The sequence below is a fragment of the Chrysemys picta genome, chromosome 3, assembly GCF_011386835.1.
Source record: "Chrysemys picta bellii isolate R12L10 chromosome 3, ASM1138683v2, whole genome shotgun sequence".
Classification (NCBI taxonomy): domain Eukaryota; kingdom Metazoa; phylum Chordata; order Testudines; family Emydidae; genus Chrysemys; species Chrysemys picta.
Window position 1 is genome coordinate 147373297 of NC_088793.1, and position 15678 is coordinate 147388974.

The window sequence follows — 15678 nt, forward strand, 5'->3', positions numbered from 1 at the left end:
TGTAGCTGCCTGCTGTGTCCTGCATAATATCTGTGAAGCAAAGGGGGGGGGGAAGCTGCCCCTGGGGTGGAGGTGGAGCAGCTGTCTGCAAAGTTTGAACAGCCAGGCACAAGGACTATTGGAAGAGCTCAGTGTGGAGCCATCCAGCTCAGGGAGGCTTTGAAAGAGCACTTTAGCAGTGAGCCACAGTAATATGTCGTGGTGTGCTGTGAGCAACCTGGCCCTGCTGTTTTGGGGCCTGTTAGGAACTATGTGGTGCTTGGTGTACATTTATGATTGTTACACTGTTTTCCCTCCCCGCCCCACTGATCCTATGAGCTGTGTCACGCTGTCCAATCACAAGTAAGGGGGTGCTTTCAGTACCGCTCAGCACTCTGCAGCAGGTGTTGGGAACTAATAAAGAAGAATTATTTTCCAAACAATAGAATTTTACTGAGTAAAACAATGCAAAAAATTCTGTGCAAGTCAAAAGCAAATACAAAACTTAATAAATGTATGCAGCAGAGCAAGAACACTCATGTCCATTTTAGCTATACATACAGCAGCCGTGGCTCTCACAGGTCAACACATGTGAAGCTTTGGTTGTCCCTAATGTTCCCTGGTGTAGAGTGGTAGGGGTAGGGGTGCGGCCTCTGATGCCACGTGGAATGTTGAGGGGGAGTGTACAGAGTTGCTATACTGGAGTTCTCCATGGACTGCAAAGGGAGGTGAGCCCATGATTGTTAAACCTGTAGGTCCACAAGAGTTTGCAATGTCTGTGGTCATTTCCCTCTTCTTTTCCTGCTGGGACTCCTGGGCCTTTCTCCTGTCTGCTCTTTCCTTCTCCATACAGTCTGCAATATTCATCCTCCAGGCCCTCCGCTCAAGGTTGGATGCAGCACTGGCTTGCAGGATCTTGTGTCATCTCGAGTCGTCTTCTTTCTCCTCCTTATCCAGCTCAGGCGTTCCACGAGTGTGGAATGGGAACCATCAAGGCCACCATAGCAGCAGCTGCAGATAAAACACTTAGGGTACGTCTATACTTACTTCCTGGTCCGGATGTAAGCGATCGATCTTCTGGGATCGATCCTGGATTGATCCCGGAAGTGCTTGCCATCAACGCCGGTACTCCAGCTCAGCGAGAGGAGTACGCGGCATCGACGGGGGAGCCTGCCTGCCGCGTCTGGATCCGCGGTAAGTTCGGACTAAGGTACTTAGAATTCAGCTACGTTATTAACGTAGCTGAATTTGCGTACCTTAGTCCGAAGTGGGGGGTTAGTGTGGACCAGGCCACAGACATACCATTGTCAGTACAGTCACAATGGAAAGCAAAAGTTAAAATTCGGAACTCCTGTCCCTTGCTCCCCTAATGTTTTAAACAAGATGTGCTTATTGACACTTCTGCTTCAGAGTGATTGCGCACAGCGCCACTCTCAGCACCAGCACGGTGAGCATGGCCTATTGGGGTGAGGGAAATGAGGAGGGCATTGCTCAGTTGCATGAAGCTGTGAGTACAAGATCATGTGCAGGGCATCCATACTTTTCCTGTCTGGCCAGCACTTCCTCAAATGCAGGCTAAGAAAGCGGCATGGCCACAGAGGCTGCAGAAGCACTAAGTCACTGCATTCTGTGGGTAGCCTCCAGTGGCGGGACTCTTATGGAACCTAACCACAACTTAAAGCTGCCATTTCACATTGGCCCTCTGGCTGTTTAGATTACAAACTCTTTGGGCCTGGGACTGTCTTTTATGATGTTTGCACACCATCTGGCACAATGGGGGGCCTTGATCTCTGTTCCAGCCTTTAGGAACTACCATCATGCAAGCAATAAATAATTGATCCCTTTTATCAGGTCAGCGTTCAGTTGTGCATCAGGCTTTGGGTGGCTTCAAAGTTTATTAATTTCCCATGTTTATTCCTTTCTCAGAGGCTTCCCAGTGTTTGTCTGGCTTTGCTCTGCTGCACAGGTATTTGTCTAAGTAGACTCTGTTTTGTTTGTGTCCATCCAGGTGGGATGTAGGTGCAAACACCTGACAGCTCTTCATACATCCCCATGTTGCCTAGTTGATGGATTAATCGCTTTCCCCCTTATCAGCCTTTGTTTCTTATAACTGAGGGTCAGCTGGCACGGTCTAACACCTTCGGTATCGCTATTTCCTATGCATCAGCTTCACTGACTTCCCATTATCTCAACCCTACCTGAACCTTTGTTAAATTCGAGAGGTAATTAAACACAAAGCCAAAGCAAATGTCAGGGTGATAATGAGAGAGATAAGATTTTTTCTGGTTTTGAAAGAGACCTGACACATACCTGAAGTGCGTGTTGGGCCACCGCCAGTGGAAAGTTACCTTGAAAGCATGGTTATAGTTGGAACGGTGACCATATAAAAATGCCACCAATGTACACTGTGCTGCTCACAAAGGTGCCAAGCTGTCAAAGCACGCAAACATTGGAGTGATTGCCCTGAAGTCATTTACCCATGTGCTTAAAATTAAGCATGTGCTACAGTGCTTTGCTCAACAAGGTCCTAAATCCAATGTTAGCTTAAGTGGGTGCAACTCGAGGGATGCCATTCCATTGATTTCAGCTATGCCAGCAGTAAATTTGACCCAATGTGACTTCAAGCCATAGCTGCTGCCTTTATTATGATTAATTTTGCGTTACTAGGACCCAAAGTCCCCAGTCAACACCAGGGGGTCATTGTGCTGGGTGCTGTGCAAACACACGATAAAAGACATTCCCTGTCCCAAATCGTTGACAAATGAATGGTTAGCTCGTGGTACCTTACACAAAGTACTTCAACCCATGAGTGGCCTCATTGCCTATTCACTGCTTCCCTTTGGGGGTGAAATTCCCCAATGAGCGGATGTGGTGGATAAGGCCTGTGCTGCGCTCTGCTCAGGGGTGAATTTCAGCTTGAGGGGCACCAGGTGCATTGCTAATGCTGCAAACTAGCTCATGCCGTGGAGGGCAACATACACTCTCCCTCGATCATGGACTGTCCACCCTCCTTTTCTTTTCCTGGTTGAATAGAGTTTATAATCTGAACCAGGTCTATTTTGTAACTGTCAGGGGAAAAAACTGCTAAGCATAAAAAGGCTAAAGCTTTCACAGTGAGCTTCAGAGCCCTGAGTAGTCACACAGCCTGTGAAGGATACACACGTTCCTGGCTAGGCAGCCCTTGCTGGTTAATGTTTTACTTAGGCCCATGTGTTTTTCCACTGGATACATCCTCGGAAATCTACTGTACTTGGCTGTGTACGGTAAACACGTCTCCATCACTCTTGCACATGTGTTTACTTTGCTGGGTGCTGTTTGGGAAGCAGAGCTGGCCATATTGGTGGTTGTTTATGGACTGACGTAGAAAAACACAAGAGTGGTAGAATTCTATCCACGTTCAATTCACCACGCCCTGTTCTCAGCTGACCCCTGCCCCTCTGTAGTGCCCTGAGCTACAAGGAGGGCTTAATGTGATTAAAATTAAGAAAAGAAATATTTTGGTTAGGGAAAAAAAAATCAAGAATAGTTTCCTCCCAGCAACAGCTGGTGCCACACAAACATGCAAACAAATAACTAACCAGAAGAACCTGAGTCTTAGAGAAGGAGTGGGAGCCCAACTGCTCAGGACATTTAAAACAAAGTATATGCAAAGGTCTGTCCTTGCAGCTGTTGCATACTTCCGTCCCGCATGCGGTGGGCATGAGACTTTGGCCTGCAGTGAACACACATTCTGGGTGCCTGGTTCTCTCCTGTGCACACGCCCACATTTTTTGGAATTAGAAAGCAGTCAGAAATGTTACAGTTGCAGATGCTTCCCCTCCCAGGCCCAAATAATAACAAACCCCCTCTAGGTTAACAATTGCTCTTTAAAAACAAAATTTGTATAGGGAGTTGATGTTTTTGCACTAATCAAGTTTGAATGCAGGCACCACCATAAAGAAGAAATTGAGAGCCCACTTTAAGGCATGAGTTAGGATCAGCATAATTATTAATCCCACAGTTTGACTTGTGAGCTCTTCAGGTCAGAGGCTATCTTTCCATTAAAGAATGTTTAGCGCTAACACAATTTCTGCCCCCCCCCCTGCCCAATTGAGGCCTCTTGGCACTATTGTAATACAAATTAATACTTTTCTTTTTTTAAATGACCCAAAGTCAAATCAAATCAACCCCAAACAAATGAAGCTTTTACCGAATCACTTTCCCATTGTGCAGAATAATACTGGGAAAGCAAACCAAAACTTGACCTAAAGTTAGCGGGCAGCACTAACCCTAAACCCATCCCTACCTATTTTTTGTCGGGTGGAAGGAAAGCAAGCATCATTACAAAGCTAAAGAGCTCTCTAAATTCCCAGTGGTGCTGACTGTATTTAGATAGTTTGGCCCAAAGATTTACTGCGTATTGCTGATATTGCTAATACACTGTATGTTGTAAATAATCCCGCTGCCTCCCCACTCTGCTTACATAACAATAACATGCCAGCTCTTTCACCAGGCACATTCCACAGCAGGACACTCTGATTTACTGCCCCGGAAAGAGCTGCCATGACACTCAGGAAAAGGTGATCAAACCTTTTGCCACTATCTTGTACCACGGCCCATGTTTTGCTTTCATCACTTCCAATAGTCCCATTAGAAAGCAAAACTGATGGACTCTGTTGAGTTCCTGAGGTTATCAGCACAAGTCACAACCCTCCCGCAGGTGATAACTCATCACAAGAAATTACACAGAGGGAGGATCTCTCGGACTGGCAGATAGGAAAAACAAACACCATACTGCATGGATAGAGAACCCATCTGGAAAAAGGAGGGATCTGGTGATCAGTGACAAAGAAAGAATGGTCTACCATCCAGTTGGAAGCAAGAGCAGTAAGATTAGCCTTCCTGTACTATGGAATTAGGCAGCTGGAGAGTTCAGTGGGACCTGGCAATCACATTGCAGATCTCTATTGGTGACTCTGGCCATGAGGACATCACTGACCTATCTCAATGGGCTTCAGAGAAGTTTTGAACATCATCTTCATTTAGTTCTATTACCTAGCTGCAGATCTTTATTCCTGGGTTTCCCTTGCCAGCTGAGCGAGGCTAAAGTGTCCACCTGAGCTTTAGCAGTCACCTTTTCCAAAGAACACAAGCGGGACAGAAAGGCTTCAGCCACTGCAGACTTTGTTAAAAGGGTGGTTCAGGGGCCCATGATGCACATTAAACCCTATCTAACCCATGGGGAGGTTCCAAGCATCTGGACTGGTGTGTGAGAATGAAGGGGAAAGAAAAAGTGTAACGCCCCTTCATTTTCCTCCTTCAATTCTTCAGTCCTAGCCTTCACCCCTTCCTTTCAAAATTCACAAAGTCAGTCTGAAAAGAGTGAGAGAGGGATGGTAATATAGCTGTATGAAGTGGTATCCATTGTGTCAAGTATCAGAGGGTAGCCGTGTTAGTCTGTATCTACAAAAACAACAAGGAGTCTGGTGGCACCTTAAAGACTAACAGATTTATTTGGGCATAAGCTTTCGTGAGTAAAAACCTCACTTCTTCATCACTTTCACTCTATGCATCCGAAGAAGTGAGGTTTTTACTCACGAAAGCTTATGCCCAAATAAATCTGTTAGTCTTTAAGGTGCCACCAGACTCCTTGTTGTTTTTGTGGTATCCATTGGATCATTCTGGTCTCTCCAGTGAAGTTGACACCTTATTTGTGTTTCACAGTTCCTAGTCCTGTGTTCACTGCTGTGATTGTGTCAGCTGAGAATTCTGAAAGGGTGCAGATGTCAGGTATGGCAACACACAGTAACTCTGAAGGCCAAAGGATTTGCTTCCATCTGCAGGCTGGAAGGAATTAAACCCAAACATATGGACTGGTGTAGGGAAAAACTGGAGCGGGAAAATATTAACAGGTGCTACACAAGGGAGTGCAAGTTATAGAGGATTCTCTCTGGCCCTTAGGACTACAGCACCTTGACTATCTATAGGACTTGAGTGATAAGCATAAATTTTATTTCCTGGGCCAAAGAGGAGTAGTCAGGGCTGGAGGTCTATCATGTAAAATGAAAGGGGCATTGGTGAGAATGCAGCACATACAGCACCAAATTATTTTCTGGTGTAACTCCATTGAAATGAATGGAGCTACACATGGCTTCATCTGGCTCACTGATAGCCAGAGTTAGAAACCACAAGAGACACTGCGGACCTGAGTGAGTTTAGGGAATATAATGAGGGCTGATTAGGAAGAGCTGAGTAAAGAGAATACCAGGAAAGAGTATAAGGTATACTATCACTCCACCTCCCTTTTCATGGTTTCCTTTGTTATAAAAGCCATGCGGAGTATATTTAAAAACCCAGTCATGGTATTTACTTACATCATGTTGCTTAATATAAAATTTCAGTGGAGCAATAGGATCTGGATTATACTACTACAATATGTGGAACATAAGAATGGCCATTCTGGGTCAGACCAATGATCCATCTAGCCCTGTATCCTGTCTTCTGACAGTGACCTATGCCAGATGCTTCAGAGGGAATGTCCAGAACAGGGCAATTATCAAGTGATCCATCCCCTGTCATCCAGTCCCAGCTTCTGACAGTGAGAGGTTTAGGGACACCCAGAGCATGGGTTACACCTTTGACCATCTTGGCTAACAGACAGTGATGGACCTATCTTCCATGAACTTATCTAATTCTTTATTGAACCCAGTTGTACTTTGGCCTTCACAACATCCCCTGGGCAACAAGATACACAGATTGACTGTGCGTTGTGTGAAGTATTCCTTTTGCTTGTTTTAAACCTGTTGCCTCTTAATTTCATTGGGTGACCCCTGGTTCTTGTATTATGTGAAGGGATAAATAACACTTCCTTATTCACTTTCCCCACACCATTCCTGATTTCATAGACTTCTATTGTATCCCCCGACAGTTATCTCTTTTCTAATCTGAATAGTCCTAGTCTTTTTAATCTCTTCTCCTATGAAAGCTGTTCCATACCCCTATATGTTTTCAGTGCCCTTCTCTACATCTTTTCCAATTCTAATATATCTTTATTGAGGAAGGGTGACCAGAACTCCATGCAGTATTCAAGGTGTGGGCATACCATGGATTTATATAGTGGCATTATATTTACTGTCTTATTATCTATCCCTTTCCTAATGGTTCCTAGCTTTTTTGACTGCTGCAGCACATTGAGTGGATGTTTTCAGACAACTGTCCATCGTAACTCCAAGATCTTTTTCTTGAGTGGTAACAGCTAATTTAGACCCAATCATTTTATATGTATAGTTGGGATTATGTTTTCCAATGTGCATGACTTTGCACCTATCAGCACTGAATTTTGTGTCCCATTTTGTTGCCCAGTCACGCACTTTTGTGAGATCTCTTTGGCTGTGTCTACACTGCAGACCTTCTAGCAGTGCAACTGTACCACTTCAGCTGCACCGCTGCAAGGTTTCCCACGTAGCCACTCTATGCTGATCGGAGAGAGCTCTCCTGCCAGCATAATTAAACCACCCCAATAAGCAGCGGTAGCCGTGTCAGCAGGAGAGTGTCTCCTGCCGACATAGCACTGTCCACACCGGTGCTTTTGTGGGTGAAACTTATGTCGGTCATGGGTGTGTTTTTTTTCACACCCTTGACTGACAAAAGTTTTACCAACAAAAGTGATAGTGTAGACATAGCCTTTGTAACTCTTTGCAGTCAGAATTGGATTTAACTTTCTTGGGTAATTTTGTACCATCTGCAAACTTTATCACCTCACTTTGTTCCCCCTTTTCCAGATCATTTATGAACATGTTGAACAGCACTAGTCCTACTACAGATCTTTGGGGGACCCCACTATTTACTTCTCTCCATTCTGAAAACTGACCATTTGTTCCTATCTTTTAACCAGTTACTGATCCATGAGCGGATTGTCCCTCTTATCCCAGGACAGCTTACTTTGCTTAAGAGCCTTTGGTGTGGGATCTTGTCACAGGCTTTCTGAAAGTCCAAGTACATGTATCCACAGGATCACCCTTGTCCAGATGCTCGTTGACATCCTCAGAGAATTCTATTAGATTGGTGAGGCACGATTTCCCTTTACAAAAGCCATCTTGACTCATTCCCAATATATCATGTTCATCTATGTATCTGATCATTCTGTTCTTTACTATAGTTTCAACCAGTTTGCCTGGTACTGAAGTTATGCTTACCAGCCAGTAATTGCCAGAATCGCCTCTGGATCCTTTGAAATAAAGGGCCTTTCGTCAGCTATCCTCCAGTCATCTAGTACAGAAGTTGATTTAAGTGATAGGTTACATTCTTTGAGTTCCACCAGAATGTTTGGGCGAATGTCATCTGGTCCTGGTGACTTATTACTGTTTAATTTATCAGTTTGTTCCAAGACCTCCTCTACTGATACCTCAATCTGGGACAGTTCCTCAGATCTACCACCTAAAAAGAATGGCTCTATTGTAGGAATCACCCTCACATTCTCTGCAGTGAAGACAGATGCAAAGAATTCATTTAGCTTCTCCGCAGCCTGGTCTTCCTTGAGTGCTCTTTTAGCACCTTGATCATTGAGTGGACCCACTGACTGTCTGGCAGGCTTCCTGCTTCTGATGTACTTAATTTTTTTTTTTTTTGCTGTTAGTTATTGTGTCTTTTGCTCTTCAAGTTCTTTTTTGGCCTGCCTAATTATACTTTTACACTTGCCAGAGTTTATGCTCCTTTCTATTTTCCTCAGTAGCATTTGACTTCCAGTTTTTAAAGGATGCCTTTTTGCCCCTAACCGCCCCTTTTATTCATGGTGACTTTTTGGGTCCTTTTATTGTTTGTTTGTTTATTTATGGTTACATAAATCTGGGGGAAGAGGAACAGCAGTGAAAGACCCCATCAGAATGTATCATTCCAGAAGACAGTGCTGGTTCACTTAGCATTGTCAAAGAGCAAACACAAATGTGGAACGTGTTTTACACCAAGGGGTTTGCCCAGAGGCCAATAAGGGAACTGAAGAAGTACTAGATAATGATTTACCTAGCCAAGAAATCAGGAAATGAAAAAAGACACCTGATATTGTAAAAGCTAAGGTGATGTAATCTTGTTGAGTTTTACTGTATGTTTCACATTCATGCACATCATGCCTTTACAATTAGGTCCTTTGATTTTTATGATATGAGGAGATTATTAGGTCCAGGTTGCAAAAGGTGGCCTCCCCCCACGCCTTTTTTTTTTTTTTTAGGGAGTCTGAATTTTGTGTGTATCCATCTGTAAGAAATTAAAAGAGTAAATCAGGTAGCCCCCCCAATGGCTCATACAATGTAGGAGCCAAATTGCTCCAACAAAAAGAGAGAGCTAGGGCAACACCCCATGTAAAAAGAGTCTGTCTGGGCACCTCCCAAACTGGGCTGGGTCCCTTTGCCATGCCTATTTATCACCACAGAGTCAACTCAGCACAGCCACAGCCTCTTACTCCTGGCAGCTGGCCCTGCCCTCTTGGGCTGGCTTACTGTGTTTACAGATGGAGGAAAAGCAAATGTTCACACTCAGCACAATAGGAGTCCCTCCCAGGGTCAGCAAAGAGCAGAAAGGTCAGAGGCACCACCTTGATGTAGGAAGGCCTGGACAGCAGTTTTACTGGAGTCCTTACAGCTAAGTAGCTGAGTCAGTCTCTCCCTATCAAGCCTGTCCCTGGGGTTCCCTGGACTCCTCCTGGAACTGGGGGGGTTCCTGACATAGTTCCTCCTGCTGTCCAAGAGCTACTTCAGCCACTTCCTTCCCAGGGCTTCCCCCAACAGACTGGGATTCCTCCTTTTAACTTAAAGCCCTCCTCCCTACCAGGCATGATTGTCAGGGCCAGTGGGGCGGAGCTACCTTAGCACACAGAACCATCTTGGCCCCTTCCCTGGCAGTGCAGGGTTTATGCTGAAAATCTGGGCCCCAATGTGCACCTGTGAGATCTGAGATGCTGAATAAATACAGAATGAATCACTGTGCAGAGTCTGGCATCCCAATTGTGTGAGGATGGGCATAGTAGAAGGCTCAGAAGAGACCAGAATACTGAACCAGGGATGAGATTTTCTAGGGTCCTAACAAAAATAAAGCAAGCATTAGTTTAGGATTTTCCAGCCTGTCTCAGGGTTTGGTTACGAGAAAGCATTTTTAATTTGGTAGCTTTCAGTTGTAGGTGGCATAATGCCAGTGGGACAGATACAAGGAATCTTGGAATGGATGCCAAAATCCAGGGCCGGATTAACTCTCCTGTGGGCCTGGGGCTATTAGATTTTTGGGGACCCTGGGGGTTTGCAGTGTGTGAGTGGGCTTGGGGCTGGGGCAGGAGATTGGGGTGCGGGAGCGGGTGCAGGTCCAGCTGGGGGGTGGACTCTGGGGTGGGGCTAGGGATGGGACAGGGGATTGGAGTGCAGCAGCAGGCTCTGGGTCGGAGTTTGGGTACGGGGGTGTGTGTCCGGGCTGGGGTAGGGGGTTGGGGTGCAGGAGGGGGTGCAGGGTGCAGGCTCCGGCTGAGAGGCGCTTACCTTGGGCAGCTCCTAATCGGCGGCACAGTGTGGCTAAGGCAGGATCCCCCAGAGGTGCCAAATCCATGGAAACTAAGCAGAAATTGGGCTCATTTTAGGCTGAGTTAGCTTGTGCATTGCCTGTTGGCTAGCTTGTTGGCTTTCAGAGCTTTTACAGTAGCTTGTAGCTTATTGGTTTTTGGTTGGCTCCCAGCCCTGGCCCGCCCCTGGTCCTGGCCAATCAGAATGACAGCTTGAATTGGATGATTTTTGCTCCAGTCCAGCTACAGTGTGTGTGCGCTTCCCCTCCCCTGCCCCTGAACATCCCTTGCCTAGAGGCCCACAGGGGCATGCCAGCGAGCCAGCGTGCGAGGCTCCAGCCCTGCTTGTGGGGGGGGGGTGGGCACCGAGGTTCGGGGACCAGTGTCCGGCGACTTGCCCCTGGCCGGATGAAAAGAAGCAGCCTGCAGGGCCTCCCTTAGCCCGAGGCCCAGGGCTACACCTCTAAAGCCCCTGCCAAAATCCCATGAACATCACATCATGGTATCTCATATCTGTAGCTCTGACTCTGCTGTCTCATCTCCCTCCTGGTATCAGATAATAGGAGGAGCCTAAATTCCAATGAATCTTTCAGGGCTTTTTCTAGGGATTCCCTAAAAAACCTCATGCCATTGAAAGGGGCTTCAGTGAGAACAAGGAATCTGAGTCCAGGGCCCTACGCAATAACTTCCTTAAGGGCACGGTGCTGCCCATCAGTTAACCAGAAACAAAATGTGATGTATCACACAGGAAGGAGACCAGAGCGCTGACTTTAAGACCTTCAGACACTCATTGGGTTTTCCTTCCAGCTGTTCCTTAGAGTTATTTCTTTTTTTTCCTGTGGTCAGATGTGGATTTTGTCCAGTTCAAGGATGCTCAGAAGGGGAATCCCTACCTCACTGCTGCTCCATCTGAACCAGGGGGCCTTCAAAGCTTGTATTGAACAACATTTTGATTTTTCAATTGACAGCGCTTTGGGTGACTCGGTCCCATTCATGAAGGTCTTCTTGGATTTATGGCAGTCCTCTCTACAAGTCGGAAAGTAGAAATCACTTAGAAACGGAGGGAACCTATTGTTGTCCTTACTGCTCTGAAGATGATATAACCTGAAGGATGTCCTATTGACAAATCTCTTCTTTTCTAGGACTAGCTATTTGGAACCAATAACAACCATTGTAAAGATTTTGGAAGAGTACCATTGTCTTACCTTTCTGCTTGCACACATTCAGAGATCCTATACCCTTTACAGATATAATGCCTAGATCCTTGATCTCTGGGGCTGAATGAGCAAGATCAGTTAAATCATTTCTTGATTCCTGTCAACAAGCCTAGTGGAGACATCTGAGTTGGACCCTCGGGAAATGGAGATCTGCCATCTTTAGGGGTGGAAGAAAGGACTTACAGGAGCAGACTGAAGGGACCCTGGTGAGGTGTTAGTTACCCCAGGGTTCTTGTGAGTCTTCCCATTCCTTCTCTCCTTCAGAGAGATTATTTAAGTATCAGCTAATCTCCAGTTTGATGCAGAGAAGTGTGAAGAGAAGAGCTATGAGGTCTTTCTTCTGGAGGGTGGAGAGTTCCCCTGGAGCGGGATTGGGAGATTAATGTCAGAGGGAGTGATAACAATGAATATTTCCCCTTCTTACAAATGGTGCATGGAGGGTCTGCTGTAGTGGTTCCATACACTATCCGCACCCTGAGCCTAGACTTTGGGATCGGTGTTGTCTGTCCCCCTGGATGATTCCATGTAGGTGGGAGAAGCAATGCTGCTTGGTATGCAGCTAAGAGGTGTAAGCAATACTGCACAGTCACAACCATCTGGGATCTCCTTAGTCACCTGTCTGACGCACTAACTCTATTGTTCCTACACCTATTCATCTACGTATGCGGTAAAAAGGATTTTTGTGTCTTTAGTTTTTCTGGTTATTAGAAATAAATTACTCTAGGGCAAAGTTGGTGGCCAATCAGTTCTTGTGCTTTAGGGCTGGATCAGCTCTGTTAGAACAGCAGCAGACTCTAACTGGATCAGTATGCATCAATGCTATTGCCAGCAGCTGTTTTCTTGTATATTGATGAAGCCAGAATAAAAGGAGAGAGACTTGGAAAAACTATTTTTTGCTTGCCCATTTTTGACTCACGCCCTTCCTGTCCTATGACTGAACATTTGGGGGAGGGATTACTTTAGTTTCCAGTCATCTGGAATGCAGGTGGGTGACTGGTCCAGCATGATTTAAACGGAAACCCCTAAATGAGTTTGGTAAAACTTCGTGCATGTGAACTAAATGTAGTTGTTAGGATATAGATATTCAGGCCTGTTTGCAAAGGCCTATACTTTAAGAATTTAGGTGTATTTTTATCACTTAGCTAGTTATAGAGGTATAAAAGAAAGAATTAAAATCACTGTCTGCCAGTGTATGGGCCATATTAATTTTACACAAGGTGTAACTGCCTTCCCCATGCCCACAGAGTTTTTATGCACCCCCACCAAAGCGACAGTCCGATTCCCCCAGAGCCACCCCAAGGGTTAGTGTTTCCATTATTGGTCCCCTTTTTTTCTTCTTTTTTCTATGCACATACACAACATTTTCTTTTGTCTAACATTTCTGGCACTGCGATTACTTTTTTTTACACAACTGTACCCTGATAACATTTCCATTTTGTACAACCAGAGACAGCCAGGGGCAGCCAGAAACCCCTGACATTCCTTTAGTGATTTTGATTACATTACCCAACAGTCAAATAATTTTGATCAGATTATTTCTCCGCCTGCTGCCTGCAGCAGTCCCTTATAGACCATTTCTGTGGGAAAAGGGCCCATACACGGGCAGACAGTGATTTTAAATTCTTTCTTTTGTACCTTTATAACTAGCTAAGTAATAAGAATACACCTAAATTCTTAAAGTATAGGCCTTTGCAAACAGGCCTAAATATCTATATCCTAACAGTAGTCAAGAAGCAGGTTAATGGGATTCACTCTGAACCAGGCTCGGTCATACCAACCTCTGAGAAAGGAACATTGGAATGGCTCTGCTGAATCAGACCATTACACTTAGTATCCTGCGCCCACAGAGGCCAGTACCAGCTGGTACAGAGGAAGGTGCAAGAAACCCCACAGTAGGTGGCTAGGGAATAACCTGCCCAATGGGAAAGTTTCTTCTTAGCCCCTGTCAATTAGAGGTTGTCTTAAAACCAGAACCATGAGGTTTTATATCTTTTTTCATATCTCTTTGATGCCTAGATTATTTTTGTCTATGCAGTAGAAAAGAGAATGCTTGGGAGAGGTAAACCTAGGAGGTAAAAGATTCTGGAGCTTGTCGATTCTTTGTCATGTGGTATTTAACAGACACTAGACAAAGCTGTGTTAGCACAGGGCAACAAGGTTTGCGTGTGCCAGGATAAGTCCATCTTGCCAATTGCCTATATGTAGTCCATGTCCTGGCCCAGTAGTGAGCCCCTGGTTTATACAGCTGCTTCAAAGACCACCCCAGGTAACGGAGAAAACATCAGCCTTTGAAGGATCTGCTGGGAATTGGAAGATGTCGTATTATTTACCCAGTTGGATTTATGTGTGCATGTGTGTGTTTAACAAGGAGCCGGGTGCCTGCTGGACTTCTGAGGCTGGAATTTATACAGGCCAGCATTTGGCTGCTGCAGTTTATCTTGAATGAAAGAATAATAAACTCAGTTGACAGGATGATGTATTCAAAGCATCTTCTCCTCCCACAGCGTGTGGTAGGGGGTGTCTGGTTTTCATGAAGTTGTATTAGCATGTGATTAAGCCGAAAATATTATCAATACCAAATTGTTTAGAGGCTTCAGGGGATCAATTGTGTGGTGAGATGAAATGCCCATCTCTAATGGGTGGCAGCCTGACACAAGCAGTGTTCTGAGAACTTCTCGCCTGGGCAGGTGAAGCAGACTGGTGGGTTAGCCTTTGGAGTCTTAGATATTTCTGCAGAAGAGAAAAGGCTGAAGCTGTAGTTATCTTTCATTTGTTTCATAGATAATTCCCGCAGAATTGTTTATCAGCTCCTCTGTCTCTTCTCTAGTTGTCCTGTTGCTGGATCTCTCTCACTGAATGGATCAACAAAAAGCCAAGAATTATTGAAGATTGTGCTATGAGCCTTCCCCGGCCTTTTCTGTCTTCATGCTCACATGCAGCAGGCATGTGGTGTCTCATGGGCTTTTGGATTAACCAACAACTAGACATCATCAGCTGTCAGCCACAGTTCTACTACCCAGGTACCTTCAATCTCTTCTTTCTACTTCTGCCAGCACAGGTGGTGACTGGCTGGAAGCTAAGGACATCTCTGATGCTAGGAAGTTTTTCTCATAACTGGTAGATTAAGGAATAACAATGTCCATAGCTCACATGTATATTGTGCTTTTCATCCTGAAGGGTCACTAAGTGCTTTACAAACTGCATCCTCACCTACATCAAGAAACAGATAAAACTCACACACCCTGTGACACATTCGGGTGCTAATGACCACACTACAGACTGTGTATTTCTGTCTTGTACTACTTGTTTTGCCAGTGTAGCCTATAGGACTAACCTGCTTGCTTGTGTGTGTGTGTATATATATATATATATATCTTTTCTTATAGTTTAAGTATTTGATGTATTATAATAGGTTTATAGATTTATATTAAAGCTTGGCTGTAATGCAAGAGACCTACAGGCCATATCTGTATGTTAAGCTAAGGCAAAGTTAGCATATCTATATTAAGACCTTTTACTCAAAAAGCAAAGTTGACCTATAGCTTGTTACCTAAATAGATGAGTACCCACGCCTATGTCTATGACCTTTTATCTAGACCAATAGACAATGGAGAATGGCATAGGGGGGTTTTCCCACAGACTTAACAAGTACACCACAAGAGACTGATGTGCGTACATACCTGTCATCAATACGCACATACATACTAGCCCATGGGGTAAGTGTACCCTAACATTTCTGTGGGTGAAGAATGGAATTTGGGCATAAGAGGAAGGAGGTCCAGCATTTACCCTATAAAAGAGGTAACCCACCTCCATAGAGAATCTCCATTCTTACTTTACTCCATCTCCATTTCTCACTATCTCCGTTCTCACTTTACTCTATTCTCATTTACTTCCTCCACTCTATCTATCTATGATGACTGCTACTATTTGTAGGCTATACTCGTTCTTCTTAAACTTTAAGTT

At 44.9% G+C, this 15678-nt stretch overlaps 1 long non-coding RNA gene across 2 annotated transcripts; it reads right to left on the reverse strand.

Annotated features, from left to right (window-relative positions):
- Positions 1-410: 410 nt before the first annotated feature.
- On the reverse strand, positions 411-10615 carry LOC135982458 (uncharacterized). Of its 2 annotated transcripts, none has more exons than XR_010599818.1 (2): positions 10476-10615; positions 411-990 (listed from the first exon to the last, which is right to left on the reverse strand). It is a non-coding gene; the product is annotated as an uncharacterized LOC135982458 (long non-coding RNA). The 2 variants fall into 2 exon arrangements; XR_010599817.1 differs by having other exon boundaries at positions 8154-10615.
- Positions 10616-15678: the final 5063 nt, after the last annotated feature.